At 35.4% G+C, this 18,694-nt stretch overlaps 1 protein-coding gene across 2 annotated transcripts in view; it reads right to left on the bottom strand.

Annotated features, from left to right (window-relative positions):
- LOC141459482 (zinc finger SWIM domain-containing protein 5-like) overlaps positions 1-18,694 on the bottom strand; it is a 79,929-nt gene that overhangs the window by 38,900 nt on the left and 22,335 nt on the right. The window lies entirely within an intron of this gene.

Genomic DNA, 18,694 nt, shown 5'->3' with positions numbered 1-18,694 from the left:
GCTGCTGACCCTTAGATTTTCTCTTCCTAGGAGCTTCTTACAGCGCACTGTCCGGTGATGGACAGTGTTGTCTGTAACGAGAGAACACTGTTCGGAGGCCGGCAGTGCACTGAAAAAAGCTCCGGGCGCTAATAACCTGAGATGTTGACGCGCCTTAAATCATTAAAAAAACAAATTAATAATAATAATAATAAATAATAATATTAAAATATTGGCTAGTACCTGAACGTTAATTCTTGTGAATGATTCTGTTGATTTCAATCGTCTAGGTTATAGATTCCCAAACCTTTTTCGCCAACCGCCCCTTTTCACACACAAAAAAAAATGTACTTGCCGCCCCCTGCAAATATATGTATCTTTTATTTGGCAACAAGAAAAGCGAAGATACTGCACTTCGGCAGGTACTTAACACGATAAGCGGATACATTTTTTTCAAAATAGACACTTTATAACATGAAATAACTGAATATAATAATAAAATCAACATAGAATGGAACCATTCATTGCATAGATGAACTAGGTAACTGTCTGTCAATGTTTCTTGCCATTTTAGAGGCATGCTACATTTTTAACGCCGAAAACTATTCAAAATTTAACCAGACATGTTGACTTTTAGAATAACTCATTTTTTATTGAATTATCGATGTAAAGCATCCAATTACTGACAAGATTGACAACGTTGCTGACAACTTTAACTAAGCATCCTATTACTGACAAAATTGACAACGTTGCAGATAACTTTAACTAAGCATCCAATTGCTGACAAAATTGATAACGTTGCTGATAACTTTAACTAAGCATCCAGTTACTGACAAAATCGACAACGTTGCTAATAACTTTAACTAAGCATCCATTTACTGACAAAATTGACAACGTTGCTGATAACTTTAACTAAGCATCCAATTTCAGATAAAGTCAGTCATCAAGTTTTCTATTTTAATTGGAAATGGCTGAACTCTCTCAGTTCTAAACTAAGCCTACCATCACCCTCTGGGTCGTTTAATTTCGCTCATTTTGGGAAACTCAACCAAAATGTACTATTTGGTTCATCATTACTAATCCATGGAGGAGTTAGAATCATTTTCAAATATCCGCATTTCCGTGATACCAATACAAAAAATAGATACTTAAAAACAAAAGGTATCGATACTCAGAGATACTCGTAACGTAGCCACGCTCGAGTGCAGTGACTCTGGATCATTCTAAACGCTTACTAGGTAGGCTAATCTAGAATTTGTAAAACAGTTCTATAATTTTATTTTAAAAATCTGTTGTGGACAGTGTTAAGGCCTTCTCAAGGTCCTGACTTATCAACTGTGTTAATAATTCCTATTTTTCACGAAATAGTGAATCTCCTTGTTTTCACTACCCTCTCGCTTCAACATCGGCTCACTACTCCACGGAGCTTTCAAAGGGAGCTTGGCATCCCAATTATCCAAAATGTCCCTTAAAATCAAATTTCATGAAAATAATTTCAAAAAAGCGATAGGTCTTCATTTCAGTTGAGGAATAGAAACAAAACAATTGTTTGGCAGATTCAGAGCTTACGGTAAAGTAGCATTTTTGTTACCGGAATATCTAATTACATTACATTCAATTTTATACGATATAGGAAGTACTAAGAGTAACTGGCCATAGTAAGGAAGGGATGTAAGTGATTCCTCACCTCATTTGCAACCAAAAAAAGATATACACCATAGTCCGTTTCTCAACGTTTTAGAGAATGGGATTATTTTATAATTTCTAATTTTATCTTTTAGGAGATAAAGACAACGGCTAATTTAATTACACCAATCGAAATGACATTAACTGTACAACTAGATAATAATTTCATTTGAGTGCTTGACGTTAACTGCTTCTTCCTTGCTGACCTTTCAGCCGATTTTGGGTCACTATTTGCCTTAATCAGTTGCTGCTGCATTACAATTCCGCACATTCAGCAAGATCTTAAATCCTCTCCTTCAGCATCAACCCATCCATCCCAGTTGGCCCACAATTCTCGTGCGATTAACCCATTCTTCCCAGATTTCTTGCCATATGTCCTACCCATCGTAGCTTTGAGTGCATCATTATCCTAACAACATCTGGCTCACATACAATCTTCATATTGGTCTCTTCTTCTCCAAGTTTGGGCTTCCCTAACTGGTCCGATCATTCTTCAAAAGATTCTACTTTTGTACGTCGAAATTGTCCTTTTATCACTCTTGGAGTGACAATCTTGGAGATTGTCCATGCTTCCATAGGTAAGCACAATGAGAATTTTGTGTGTGTAACAGGATCTTCGTGATTCAAGAAACAATGTGACTTTTTCCATCATCTCCAATTTTATATTTGGAGAATTCACCGGAACCGACCTTTCTGAGCTTGTCGAGGTCCGAAAGGAAGTGTGAGTTCTGTATGTGCAGAGTGTGCACAGCAAGCTCAAAGTGCCACCAACACTAAGCTTTCGACCAAAGTCAGCAAACCGGAACTCACACTTCACTCGGTCCTTATTTTCCTTAATATGCAGTAATTACTTTTGGACTATTCCTTAATTAATGCTCATTAAGTCTACTTGAAATTTCCATATTTATTTCAAGGGTGTCAACGTCAATCATTAAATTGAAAAAACATGGTGGAAACATGAGACTAAGAGGAGTTTAAAGGTTAAACTGTAAGATTAGAATTTTACTGCGGTTAGTTCTGTTAATTTTACTTTTTCTTTTGTATTTCCACTCGAAAATAGAAAATTAAATAAATAATAGGGAAAAATTAATAATCAGTTTAACTGCTATATAGTTTATACCAAAACGGTAAGACATCCCTTCTGCAAGAATACAAATTTATAAAAGCTCATGAGGGCAAATGTACATAGAATACAAAAAAAAAAATTATAGATTTCAGTTTACCAAGGGACTTTTTCGAGGAAGCCTCAAAATTTGGTAAAGAGCGACTTCGTTTGGGGGATTTGATCTGCTGTTTTCGTTCCCGACAACAATCAAAGGAAACAAAGTTTAAGTTTCTGGAGTTACTTTACACACATAGGGTTCCATGGTGGAATCTGAATCTAAAATGTGGATTTTGAGTTATGCAGATCACATATACACTAAGACTAACCTACAAGCGTTAACGTAAAGTAAACAAGAAACTTTGCTATCTATACTCGTCCTAAATTTAACCTGTCTAAATATCAATGACATAACGAATGATAATATCCTCTAATAAAACACCTCGCGCATGCCTACTTTTATTGACTATATTCCATTGCTTGAATAAATTTTTTACTGATGCTCGGATAAATTCGATACCACAACTATCTTTTTGAAATGAATGCCCTTTACTACCGTGCACCGTCAGCATTGTTACGCGGCTGTCCGAAGTGAGCCTGAATTAGGCACTGAGAGGTTACGGCCAGCTGGTACTAGGAGAACTGTCCTTACTACAGTGCTACTGCCTATTGCCAAGTTTGGCAACTTGGTTCTTCATTAGTCAAGTTTTTTAAGTAGCTTGTTCGAATGGCACTTCCCGTATACAGTTTATCTTCCGAGAAGTTGTCGAGAAGGAAGAAGATAATCCTGGACACCTCCTCATTATGTGCGAAGGGAGCATGCTCGGGATGTCTAGATAATTCATGGGTAGGAAAGGATAAATTATTACTAACGAATGGTTAACACTCAACAGCGGATCCCGAACAGGAATTTCCCTACTGATGGAATGAGCACGAAATATAGCTTTATTAAAATTTCTCTTCTGAGCTGAGTATCACGAAGGAATACGAGGTAGAGCAGCAAACCCGGTTGTTCCTTGAGAGCCTCACGAAAACAACTTGAACATTTGAACATTGAATTCTATAACTACCTAAATACCAATAGTTTTTATTTTAAACATTAATTTAAAAACAAAAGAAAATTTATTTTTGTTTTTATTTAGGGGAACAAATAATGTTGAAATTAAAACTGTCCGGCAGGACAGTTGTCTAAGGGTTGATCGTCAAAAAGTGCACGAAAAAGCGTAACGTTGAAAAACACCCCACTTTGACAATTTTTTTCTCTTTTTCTGTAAAAGATAAAATTCCCAAATTTTCTTTAAAATAAAGGGCAAACCCTCATTTATAACTGTAATTTTTTTGCAACAACTCAGATCTAATAGGTTTCGAGAAAAAAGTTGCCGAAAATGAGCAAAAACGGCTTTTTCAAAAAATGTTCTTGTTGTTACCTTTTTTGTAAACAACGTAGCGCCTAAATGCGCGAACCAATTTTCATGAATGAGGTGTCATTCGAGTCAGAATGTTATGTAGATGTACCTTTAGGGGGTCTCGACGCTGCACATGGAATGGGAGAGGAGTTAGCCCCCTTTATGTAAGGCCCCCTCCAAAATTATCATTAATTACTCTGTAAATCTTAGCCCGATTTTGATAAAATTTGGTAGGATAACAGGGTTAGGGCTCCCCTACGTAACATTAAAGCGGTGATCTGCTCTTACACTTGTTAAGGGGAAGTCTAGCAATCGTTTCAAATTATCGACACGTGAACCGGTTTTCATGAATGAAGTGTCATTCGAATCGAAATTTTGTACAGATTTGCACTTTGAAAGTCTCGACGCTGTGCCTTGTAAGGAGGGGAGTTCGCCCCACTCAAATAAAGCCCTTTCTAAAACTATTATTACCAATATTTCTATAACCCTTAGTCCGATTTTGATAAAATTTAGCACGAAGAAGCGGTTAAAGCTCCTCTACGTGGCTGTGAAGTACCATCGTGCTCTTACTTCTACTAAGAGGAAGTACTGCAATCGTTAAAATTATCAATGAGTGAACCGATTTACATCAATGAATTGTCGTTCGATTCAAATCTTTGTCTCTTTGCCTTTTAGGGAGAAGTACTGTATTCGCAGTTTATTTTTCTTACTCCTCTTAAAAGAAAGTAGTGAAATCGCAGTTTAATGTTGCTATTTACGTACAAATACCTTCCTATTTTATTCAAAACGCTTTTTCAAAAAAATTGTTATTGAGGATAGTTTGGGGACCGCAACTATAATCATTCTTTAAAAAGATCTCTCCAGTGGTAGTTACGGTTCCGACTTAACACCTTATCAGGTTATAATGATAGTATTGCTTATTCCAAATTTTAAAAAAATATGTAAAGCAGATATGTAACTTTACAAAATAGACAAAAAGGAAAATCTATCCAAAAGGTACAAAAATCTCCTTAACAAAAACTTACAGTTTAAAATGTTAAGTATAAGGGTTGATTAAACGCCAAAAGGTACACAAATCAGCAAGTACAACATTTCATTAATACTTCATTGATATTATTTGAGTAATTTTATTGCATTAATTTTCATTAATATTTTTTAGAATTTATTAGATGTCACATACCCTTATGCTGGCCAGTTCATTCACAATATTTTTTGTTTTAATTTTGATAAAATGTATATTATATCTTCTTTATTAAATAGGTACTTTATTTTAACTCTATTCCAAATTATTCTTCTGATGTTTCTTTAATATGCCCTTTATTCTGTCACAAATTCATGCTTGTTAAAGTAAAAAAAGACAAAGTTAGAGTCGGCTACTGTATCACGGAGGATTTAAAACAATATTTCAGTCTTGAATTCGTCTTACCGAAATATTCGTGAGCCCAAATAACACAGTTAATATCAAGTAGATTATCCAACAATAATTATTCATTTCTCAATTTTAATTTAATTTAGTCCCCCTTAATTTTACTTATAGTAAAATACTGGAATAATTAGCTGTCCTAAAAAGTATGCATATTTTATTTATTTTATATTACAAATGTACAACACTGTGGGAAGAATACCTAGATTGAAAATTTAATTGAAGAAAACTATATTATTTGCGACAAAGCTAGATTAATTATTACTTATTATTATAAACGTTTGACTACTACATAAAATAACAATTACTTTAATCGAAGAATGAACTTAAACCGACGATTTTTATTTAAAAATAAAAATAAATAAAATAAAATCATTGATGTATGTTGGTGTAAGCATTTTTTTAAAAAGTTTATGAATTTTTTAGCCTCATATATATATATATATATATATATATATATATATATATATATATTATAACGTTTCTTTTTCACCTGTATTCAATAGTTTGATTATTACAGATAAATAGATATTACAGTCAATCAGTTAAATGGTGTGCTACTTGGACAAATATTTTGTAGATGAAAATGGCCAGCATAAGGGTCTGTGACATCTAATAAACTCTAAAAATATCAATGAAAAGTTAATGCAGTAAAATTTCTTAAATGATATCAATGAAGTATTAATGAAATGTTGGGTACTTGCTGATTTGTGTACCTTTTGGCGTTTAATCAACCCTTATACTTAACATTTTAAACTGTAAGTTTTTGTTAAGGAGTACTAATGTAGTAATGCAGACAGTAATGTATTACGTTTTAGTAACTCAGTTACTTCTTTGAAATTGACTTCGGCACTCCTTGCAAGAAAAATTTGGATGGTTAATATATCAAAACACATTTTTTACTCATTTTTACCAAAATCTGACATTGGCACTTCTTGCACCAAGCCACAGAATTAAATGTACACCTCATTTGCCCTTTTTTTAAAGGAGAAATTGATTGATTGTAGAAAATTAGATTAATAAAAGTGTTGTACGCCAATAAAATTGGAAATATGAAATTTTAAAGAATTTTTAGTTAAGTTTGATTTAGATATTGTTCAAATAGATTTCAAATAATTTATTTATACACTGCGGTTTCCAAGTAACTATTGGTGATGCCTAAACGGAAATGCGACGAGCTTTTTAGGCTAGTAAGTTTGGTCCGCTACTCAATACTCCTTAACAAAAACTTACAGTTTAAAAAGTTAAGTATAAGTGTTGATTAAACGCCAAAAGGGTCACAAATCAGCTAGTACCCAACATTTCATTCATACTTCAGTTCGTAATTTCAACTATGTTGAACAGGGGTGTCAAACTCGCGGCCCCTCAGTGGCTCACGATGCAATGAAATAAAATGATAATATAAAAAATAGTTATGAAGAAAACAGGGCATATGGGAGATTGATGGAATATCGTATACACCATTTCCTTGTTAACCCTTTCACTATTGAAGACGAGTGTACACGTGGCCCAGGGCCTTTCCTGGGCGCCTGTGGGCATATATAAACGCGCTGACTACTTCCGGCGAAGTTTAGAAGCGATATGTCTGCCACTCTCAGTGGAATTCCAGAATGATTCGGTTTTAAAAGACGAAGTAGGAATTCCCAAAATATATTCTTATTTAGGTGAGAAATATCCAAAAAATGTTTGCTGTACAAATTTTGTGTTATTTTTGTAGTACGTTTTTGTTTGAGCAACTACATATTTCCGTCTATGAAATTAAATAAAACGGCATACAGATCAAGATTGACCTTAATGAAGTTTGTCTGTTCTGCCTCTAAATGCAGATATTGGAAAACTAGGAAAAATTTGTAAATATGTTGTGGCCCGCGTTGCACCAAGTGGCCCGTGGTTTAATTGAGTTTGACACCTCTGATGTAGAGACATTCGAAAAGGCATGTGCTTAATGGAATTATTATAACAATTGATATCATTTAAGTAATTTTACTCCATTAACTTTTCATTAATATTTTTTAGAATTTATTAGATGTCACAGACCCTTAGGCTAGGCCAGTTTGACAATAATTTTTTATTATAATAATGATAAAATGTACAGTACATTTCTTAAATAATTAGGCACTTTATTTTGATTCCTTATTAAGCCCCTTATTCTGAGTAATCACATACACATGCACGTTAAAGTAGAAAAAGACAAAGTTAGAGTTGGTTACTGTTGGAATTTGAATCAGAAGAATTAGAGAGCACAAATTACACCCAGTTGATAACAAATAAATTATTCAACAATAATTATTGATTTCTCAATTATAATTTAATGTTGTCTTTTTAATTGGGTACTAGTAGTAAAATACTTTAATAATTAACTGCCCTAAAAATATATCTTTTTCTGTTTTATATTACATATAAACATACAACATATGGGAAGAACACCTACATTAAGAATGTAATTGAAGAAAACTATATTATTTAATATTAAATAAGATTATTACCTATTATTTTTAACCCTTAACTGCTAGATAACATGAAGCAACCATCACTTTGATCGAAGAATAAACTTAAACCGACGATTTTTATTTAAAAAATGAATTAATAAAAAAATAAACAAAATCATTGAAGTACGAGTATGTTGGTGTATGCATTTTTTAAAAAAGTTTTTGAAATCTTTATTTTTTTGAAATGTGGCTGAAATTACGAACGGACGTATTAATGAAATGTTGGGTACGATCAGCCCTTATACAACTACCCTACCGGACAGTTTTCTTTATTCTTGTACACCATAAGAGGCGCTGTAGTTTCGCTTTTTCATTGAAAATAGCCGCATAGCGGCTCCCTGAGTTGGGCAAAGTGCTTTTGGCCAGTCTGTCAGTGAATGTATTTGTAATCTCGGATTACCAAAAACTTAAAATCATGGTAAGTTCAAATTTCAACTTGGGACCCGGCTAACCCGGAGCGCAGACTTACTCAATTATCTCGTAAACAGATGCTGCGACTTTCTTTAAACATGGAATTCTTATTGTGTATGTGCAGATTTATAACCTAAGGGAAGGGATTTGCTCAGTGCTTAGTATAATGGATTCTCTCGCAGAGCTTCCGGGTTCAAATCCAGCTGCTGACCCTTAGATTTTCTCATCGTAGGCGTTTCTTACAGTTCACTGTCTGGAGGCCGGTAGTGCACTGAAAAACTCCGGGCGCCAATAACCTCAGATGTTGACGCGCCCTAAATAATAATAAAAAAAGATTTGTTGGTTTTCCAGCGCGTCCAAGACAACTGAAGGCTAGTTCGTAGATGCAGAGTAAGTTTTGTAAGTTGAGTAACCTGATTGAGAAACAGGACGCAAGTGTCCAAGGATAGCGATAGAGGTGTTGATGTGGCACACCTGCCTGTGGCCCGGCTGTGCGAGCCACATGTGGACCCACAGCTCGCCTGAATTACCACGAACAGGCAAATGATGAGAGCGAGTCAACGGCCGTAAGAATCAACCATTTTGCAATATAAACAAACCTCTCTCAAAACGTCCCTCTCGTACCCCACACACACGGAGAACAATTCATAAAAACCGTTCCTCGAGACCCCGGAACTCCTAATAGCAGTGAAAACTCCATTTTGATACGACTGCTGTAGATGAAATTTGAAAGGGGTTTCTTTTCCCGCGGTAATAATTTTCTGGAAATTTAAAATTTGAATGGAGAAGGTAGTTGAATATTGACCCGTCACTACAGTAATACTGCTGTCGGAATGTGATATTTGATGTAAACTGAGTGAAAGTTCTGAAATCGTTCATTTCTGGTGGAAATTCAAAAGAGAAGAACCGTGTAAGAGCAAGTAACCTGAGGAAGTCTGGGGTCGGACTAAGACGTAATCCTACACACTGGCGCAGCCGAAATAGAAAATTAAGTAGGACGAGTGAGGTTAGTTGTGAGGGTGGCCATGTCAAGGTTACACCTTGACCCCTGGCGGCAGAGTCTGGCGGCTTCCAGTACCTTTCGGCCGCCAGCCGGCGAACCTGGCCGAACTCAAATTACACACATCTCGGGCCCCATTAGTAGATAGACGTCTAGCAGGCATCGATTGTGATGGCAACACTTCCCCGTCAGAGGCACGCCAGAGTGAACGTCGGTAGAGTGATACACATCTTCCTTCCTCTCTCTCTTAGACAAGGAGTACTGCCACCGTAAACATCTTCTCTCAACTGTTTATCTTTTTTATACGAGAAAATACTCGATTTAGAAAAGGTAGAGAAATATTGCCTATTTCGGTTATATATAAATATATTTTTTTTTTTTTTGCCAAGCTTTGGATCAAGGGTTTATTCATAGTAACAATTATAATTTGTTTTACATTGTTAACATTAAAGGTTGGTGTCTTCGGTCCTGTTTAGGTACAGAGTAAAACAAATTATAATTCTCAGTAAGTGTAAGCCCTGAAGATGACCTAGTCTCTAGGTCGAAAGCTTGGCCAAACAATAAATAACAAAATTATGACTGAAATGGACAATAATATTTCTCCACTTTTTCTAAATCGAATATTTTCCCGCTTAAATTGCTACATACTCTGTGGTGTCCTGCCTTTGGAAAAGCAGAAACTGATGCGCCTAAATTTTCTTTTATTGGTCTAAATTCAATTACGAAATTTAACTCAATCGGAACACTTTCCCCTGCAAGTAAACATAAAAATAATTGTTTCATAATATCACAATGACATATATCTGGAAAATGAACTTTCTTGAACTTGGTTCAATCTAAAAAAAAAAGATAAAAAAAGAAAAGATTGTTTTGAAAAAGACAAATTTTATGTGAGAAGTTTAAAGAAAACTTAGAGTTAGAGCGGTTGTAGAATTAATTTAAAATAAAATGTGAGATTACAACTGGATAGAAAGCTCCAATAAACTCAATGCTGGGCGAACACGGATTAACCGTTCAAAGAACGTATATTTATGCGAATGCAGGGAGTGGGGAAAGAATTAGGAGCTTCGGCTTGTGGAAGAGTTAGGTTCACTCGCTTGGTGTAATCGCAACACTTAGGTGACCCAGAAATACGAGCTGTTGCTAGGAGTTTCAGATTCAGTGGTAATTATGACTGTGGGAAAATGGCAGTTCAGCTTGGGAGAAGTTCCTGTCACTGGATTTTGCTTGAAAAAGTCTCAAATGAAAGTTAGAGAGCCAGCAGTATTCCAAATACAAACTCATCTTTGGCCATTTCGAGAAAAACTTACCGGTGAGAGATTTCGACCCAAGTTGTCATGTCATGTTCCGCTCTAATGTTCACAAACACATTCTCCGGGAAACCCACTTTGCCAGACTCAGTAGATCTCAGGGTACTGTTTGTAAAACGATAGTGAGTTTGATATTTTCTCTATATAGGAGAAAAAGAAAAGAAAATTTGGTATTTTACACTCATACCACTGTCTATAACCCCATTATTGCAATTTAATTGGCAAAGTTCGTCACTAAACTTAATTTTATTGAAATTCAGTAGATTAGATGGTGGGTTCTGCCATAAATCAGGTAAATAAGTGGAAGGACTGGTATTACCGCTAGATGTGGCGCGCCGGCTTACCCGGCAACTATGCTTTTTAATTTTAGAATTAACTGACGATTTATTTATTTTTCACCTGCTGCAAGAAAGAGTTGATTGGATCCTTTGGTTTCTAGTAACAGGATAAACTGCGATCTCATAACAAAAAACATTTTGAGCTTCTTAGCACCCGAAAAAACCAAGTTTCTTAGTACATGGGCTTGCTTGAGAGAATATTTCAAGAAGGTATATGTCCAACTAGGTATTTCCTGGTACATTATGGTGCTCAGAGTCGCTTCTAGAATTGGTTAAAATCCGCCAACCAGCAAGTGCCTTTTACTAATAACATTTTCCACTTTTTTCGGCGAAAATCCGTTTATCTATCAGCTTTGTGTGCTATTTTCCCACCTCCAATGTTAAGTTACTTTTAGCTGAAGTATCTTCCCAGTAAACCGAACTTTAGGCACCCTTAAAAAACAGTGGTTTTCAGTCAATTTAGACTTGCGCAACACCAATTTACATTTAGTAAAATTTGAAAAATTGTAGAAAACGTGTAAGTTAGAACCTTGAGAATTAAAGTAAGGGTAAGTTTTGAATGTTCACACTAGGTATATGTGTAAACGTTTTTAGTAAAGGAAGGAATAGTTACAATCTACCTGGGTCCAGGTGTATGTGTGCAAATGGTTGCAGTGCCTTCAGTTTATAGACGCTTACTGTAGAAGTGGTGCAGAGAGCAAACAATACTCTCGAAGGCTATTTCAGAGCCCGTATACCTGTTCCTCTAATAAGGACGGCCGTTCTAGCCCGAACTCAACGAGCTGCTAGCTACATTTTCTTGCGCTATTTAATACGTTTTTACTTTCCTACACCGCAGTTGTTATAAACTAACAAAAACTTTCAAGATAGAAACCAACATCAGGAAATACATCGCAAATATGGTTTCAAATTATGCTCTTTTTTCTTCCACCTAGTAACAAGAAAGATTCCAATCCTGTCATATCTTCGAAATGGAGATTTCCCAGCGAGCACATCGATAAGCGGAGACACACGAGTTTCTCTTACTTTGACGGTCACAAAACCTATCCTCACAATCGATTTTCATTATAAACACTCCAAACAAAAGCGTTATCAAAAATAAATGTTCAGCACATGTATATTTCCGGTCTAGCGATTCAACAACTCAAAAGTAACTCGCCAAATTCAATTGATGGCGGCATCGCAGATAAACATTTAAGTCCCCCTTCTGCTAGTTAAGGATGAAATGGTAAGGTTATTGTAGTGTCTGTACATTAAACTTTTTTGACTTAAATTGACAACAATCCTTTTCAGCTTAAAGGACCTACTCGACCTTAAGAAAAGTAATAAAGAACTCGGGCGGAAGATCCTCACGTAATTAATTTAACTCGAAATTCATTATTTGTACGAAAAAGGACAGCTGACTTCAATATTGTACATGTTCGGAACAGTTCCGAATTAAAGTTATGTGTACTTGAGCGGAAAGGGGCAAACTTACTGGACACATTCAGGAGAGAGGGGGATGACAGAAGGAGGAGGGTTTTCAAGTTCGGACCTGACACTAACCACCCACCAAATACCGGAAACGAATAGTGCAAGCAGATTCTATCCGAGTCCAAATGGAAGCTCATTGCCCACAAACCGGAACGTTCAAGTACCAATAGTGCAAGCATCTGATATTGGGTTTAAATTTGACTTCGGAAAGACTTTTTTATGTGCACGTGAGCAGGAAGTGGCGGAAGTGCAGTTCATACGCCAGAGATAGAAGACTGGAGAATGGCAGAAAGAAAAATGTTTTCAAGTTACCGATACGTCGTTCAAACAAGTAATTTTTTTTTTTTTTATGATTTAAGGCGCGTCAACATCTAAGGTTATTGGCGCCCGGAGCTTTTTTCAATGCACTGCCATTTTTTTTTCTCGTTACAGACAGTGAACTGTAAGAAGCTCCTAGGAAGAGAAAATCTAAGGGTCAGCAGCTGGATTCGAACCCGGGACCTCCGCGTGGGAGTCCAGTACGCTAACCGCATAGCTAATCCCTTCCCTCAAACAAGTAAATATTGCATATTTGGTATACAAGTTGGGAAATGAGCGTTATATATGGCGGACGAGTATCCGCAGTAGCAGGCACATCCCTCGCCGGTACTAATGAGTGCTGCCATGGATATCAGCGATACTTTTAGCACTGCGGACCTAGATACATTTCAGAAAGAGCATTCGTTTTATAAAAATAATTTGAAATTAATATACAAATATTGAACGGAGTTATTTGAGAAGTTATATACTTTAACTGAAACAATAAAATTGCATGATATTTTGAAATAAAAGGGAAATTAATATAAATAATTAAAGGATAATCAATTTAAATACTTGGAAAGTTGTTAATGGGTTCATTTAAATATTTTCAAAATAATACATCGTATTTATTTTACAATCAGAACTTAAATGGTATTTTTAAAAAAAAAAGACAATAGAAAGTGTTGAATTAGAAAAAAATAATGTATTTGAGAAAGGGATAAATGTTTGCGAAATATTAAATTGAGAACTAGAATAAAAGACACTCTATTTTTGTGAGTAATTAATTTATTATTTGATTAGTAATTAAAATTTAATATTCCATAGATATTTTAGCATTCCTGGATGTGACTATAAAATGTTTAACAAGGAACCATTCTGATGCGATCAGCTTAAATATTAAAATATTAATAAAAACACAAGTCTTAACAAATTTTATGCAGAAAGTACAAATAAAACTCTTGGGTGGTGGGATGGTTACGTATGTGTCTAACGTGCCATTTTAGTGGAATGTATGGGTTTATTACTGATAATAATGTTTAACAATATTAATTGCAAACTTATATCTCAGCGTGGTTATTTTAAGTAAAAAGGCAAGAACCAGGGTGACTCTAATAATGATTACCTGGTCAACTGTTTACGTACTCTTCTGAATTACTTTTTTCCCATTTGACAAGCATTGTTACCATGAGAAGCGGACATTATGACGTCAAGTGATAAACTTCATGTTGCGAGATGCCTCGCTTTAAAGGTATTTCCTATAAAATTTGAACTTTGCGGACAAATTAAAAAAATGAATTTAAATTATTTTTATGGTTCTCATTAATAATACCAATGAAGTTTCTTTAAAGAATGATTACGTGTAGATCTTTCGGTTACTATTTAAAAATTTGTCCTTCCAATTCTGGCGAATTCATGAAAGTATCTCAGTTAAATTTTTGATTTAGTTAAATAAAAGCTATCTTCTCTGTCTCTCACCTCCATTAGTGGGGTACTAAGCGCATCAAAGAAGTCTAAATTATCTCTACCACCACCTGTATTTGATTATTATGTCGGCTCGAAGTAGTAAAAATATGAACGTCACCATCTGTAATGTACTAAACGGTTCAAACAAGTTCATATATGTATAAGCAGACCTGTCACCAACATTTTGGACATCACTAATTCCGTTCAAAGATAGAAAAGGAAGGTTTAGGAGGGTTTCAACTCCATTGCTTTGAGTAGAATTCTTGAGCACTCAATGATGAATATCGTTAACACAAAAGGCGAGTAAAAAGTAAAATATTCAGCACTTAAATTAATATTTTTATTACGGATTTTTCATTCGTTTCTAAGATCTGCATATAATAAACATATTTGAGCGCAGTACTCAGCAAACATAACGTTTGAATATACTACAATTCTCGAAACTCAGTAAACAGTGCAATTTTCCCAACCTTATTTCAAGTTTAGTATTTTTAGTTCAAAGTGAGTGTGTAATGAACTCGAACGCGCTCCCGAGAACTTCTAAGGATCACCAATCATCTTTTGTAACCTCTTAAGACTCACAAGTAGTAATCCATTTTAAAGAGAATTCCATTTCGAGAATTATCTCTTTTGTAAACATTGTTTGTTCATTAAATACTAAGAGATTTATTACATTTTTCTTTGATTAATATTATTATTATTTTTTAGAAAAATTCGTTTTAGGACAGTTCTAGAGAAATGGTTGGAGTAGAAAACCCTGAAAGGTTAAATTTCAGAGTAAGGAACTGTTTTACAAACTAATGTTGGTGAGAATTAAATATATCTCAAATGTTAGGAGTTTGGTGGAAATATGAGGGTTTTAAGAAACTTGAGAATCGTGTGTTCACATGTTTTTCGATAACAATTCTAATTAGTAAAATATGAACTTTATTTGAAATATATTTCTAAAGATTATTGATTTTAGGTAGGATTCTGGGACGGCCTTGGATTAAAATCACAAACTTTTGCGTTTGATAGGTGCTAAATTTCTTTTTGAAAAGATTCTTTTATTTTGAATGGGATTGGACACGATTTAGCTTGTATGGTCGATATTTTGAAATGCAAAGATAGAAAGGGTATATTCTACAGAGGGACAAGATGTAACATGCGTGCCAGATGTGAGTCACCCGGGGCCGAACTGAGGGACTCGATCCACTGTTGCTGCACAGCGTGCTCTTGCCAAGGCATGGTTAGAGGTCCCACACACGCACACACTCGCTAAACCGGCCCCCATGGGTGTGAGGTCTTGTATCGATCCCTTTTTCGCCTCTGTGCACGTCCTAACTCAGTACACCTAACACAGTTTGCATTTCTTTTTCCTATTTTCTCTTGCTCTTAGAAAGGAGAAATACTGCGATCCAGTCAAACTTTCAAAATATCAGCTTTACCCGTAAATACATGTTTTAAGGGCCAGTTGAATTTGAGAAACACCTTTTAGATCATGGCAGTGTGAACATTGAATAACTTAATACAACTTTCTATCTGAATTATTTAGTAGACCATTTATAAATAGTTTGATTGTTGCTAATTCTCTTATTATTTGTGTTTTAAATGGTTAGTCTTTCTAGAGAGAATCGATTGTAAAACAAAACAAAGGGTGCTGCCCAAATAGATCGGGTTGCTAGACACACAGCGTACCAATCAGTCAATCAAGATATATAGACAAAGTGGAAAAAAAAGAAAGAAGTCAACACCAATACTACACCATTGAGAGATCTTCAATTCGTCAGGCAAAAAAAGAAAAACGAAAATCGTTCCTAACACTAATACAATATGTCAACAAAATAAAATAAAATAAAATAAACCAGCAACAGAAACATCCAAATCAGAATAACAACATATCATAATCATACAATACCAACAAATAAGCGGGCAGAACAATCAAACTCATGCCCCGTAGATGTGGTGGTGGATAATGCCAATCGAGTCCACAATGATAGACTCCGCCAAGGCTTCCAATTCCCTCAGATCAATCCCTAGCTCCTGAAGGAAGCTGAAAGTCAGCTTAGGGATGACACCTCTGGCACCGAACCAGAGACCCCGAACCCGAAACTCTCGGTCACCGAAGTCATGGAACCTCTCTTTCAAGAAGGGGACACAACTCTCATATATACCTTTTTTTTCCAAGTCCACTTTCTCCGCCTGGTCCGGGTCATTGCTCTCGAATCTCACGGTCGGGTCGAGGACTAGGGCCGATCTGTCGCGGTCATGAAGGGCGACTATATCAGCATACCTCGTCGATCCCGCTGAGTCGATGCAATAAACTTCCTCAAAGCATGTATATCCTTTTTCCCTCAGGAGCCGAATTAGCTCGTGCTTGACCTTATGGTGGCGCCGAGTGATAAGGAGGGAGTTAAAAGGGCATTTTCCCAGCACATGTATATAGACATATATACATATAGACATATAATATATATATAGTCTTTCTAATATATATATATATATATATATATATATACAGGGTGTCCCAAGCTATATGGATAACGACTTTTTCTCGGAAACTAAGATAGCTAGAAAAAAACTAAAAAATACGTGTCCCCTTAGTTTTTTGTAAGGAATCCAAATTTACTTTGTAAATTTTTTTCGGTGCTTCCAGAAGCGAGATACAGGCACCAACTTCATTTTTTCAAATGGGAAGGTGCGGTTTTTATTTCAGAAATAGATTCCTCTATTTTTTTTAAAGAAAAATTTACTTGAACGGTTTTTTTCTGTGAGCGATATTTTACAAGTTATGAATGAAAACATGATTCTTATAAGAAATGTCAAAATGATAATATTATAACGGTTTTTTTATTGAATAAGAAGAAAAGTACTATTTTATTATAAATTTTACTCCAAATTAATATTACAGATCATGCTCGAAATGGCCTCCACCATTAGAGATGCATAGACATGCTCTTTCCAGTCAATTGTCCCTTACTGCCAAAGAAATAGATTCTAATTTAACCGAGTTACAGGCACCTATTATTCTCTGCTTTAGTTCATCTACAGATGCAATTCCGACTTGATTCTGATGCACCTAGATTTAGAAATGCTTTTAGATAAGTAGAAATAAGAAAAGAAAGAGAAAAGTTATGAATAATCACCTTGTTTTTCAGGTATCCCCAAAGGAGATAGTCCATCAAATGAAATCCAGTGAGAGAGGTGGCCACTGAATCGCCCCCTGTGTCGATATAACACCATTAGGCATGTAAAGAGATATCTCGGTAGACAATTTGATGGGCATGTTATATCGACACGGGGGACGATTCAGTGGCCACCTCGTTCACCGGATTTATAATAATAATAATAATAATAATAATAATAATAATAATAACCGGATGAAAAGGGATTAGCTATGAGGTTAGCATACTGGACTCCCACGCGGAGGTCCCGGGTTCGAATCCAGCAGCTGACCCTTAGATTTTCTCTTCCTAGGAGCTTCTTACAGCTCACTGTCCGGTGATGGACAGTGTTGTCTGTAACGAGAGAACACTGTCCGGAGGCCGGCAGTGCACTGGAAAAAGCTCCGGGCGCTAATGACCTCAGCTGTTGATGCGCCAAAAAAAAAAAAAAAAAAAAAAAAAAAAAAAAAAAAAAAATAACCGGATGAAGAATAATAGATACGTGTAGGTCGGTTAAAGCCGAATCTATTAATTAATTAAAAAACAAAATTAATTTTTAAGAAAATTATTTAAACTATTTTTATTAAACTTTGTACACTTTAGATGAACACAAAGATCTTCATATTATTTAGTTGGCCTAGGAAATGTAGCTTTTGGAAGAGAAAAAGGTGAAGCTTGCCTGTGAAGCATGGGTGAACGGATCCCTTGGAGATCCATGCCATGAGTTTGTGCTGGTAAATCTAGAAAAAGTGGGATGTAAAAACATTTAGATTTAAGGAGATTACAGTAATTAATAAAACTGTTAATGGTTCGTATTAATGAGCAAGTGACAGGTATTAAAAAATAAAGTACAGCCTTTCGCCTTGGATGCACCGTAGTTCATAAGAAACGATCAAATACATAGAGAAATGGAAATACCAACATTCAAAGACTTCATCGACAGCACTTTGCCAGACAACCAACCAAGCACACAAACTGGTGCTCAATACCACCAATTTGTACAAAAAATCCACTGACGATGTTTAACACTTAAACTGCTACTACACTAACAATAAATTCAAAGGCATAAGTACTTTTGGTACGATGTGCTTGCAATTTAAGACAGAAATACTCTGCTCTAAATAAAGATGATTTTGCCTCTGAAATTTAAATAATCAACAATTATGAATG

Source organism: Rhodnius prolixus, unplaced genomic scaffold, assembly GCF_049639745.1.
Source record: "Rhodnius prolixus isolate KJV_2025 unplaced genomic scaffold, Rpr scaffold_11, whole genome shotgun sequence".
NCBI lineage: Eukaryota > Metazoa > Arthropoda > Insecta > Hemiptera > Reduviidae > Rhodnius > Rhodnius prolixus.
Note: the sequence above shows the minus strand (reverse complement) of the source record. Positions and strands in the feature narration are given on the sequence as shown.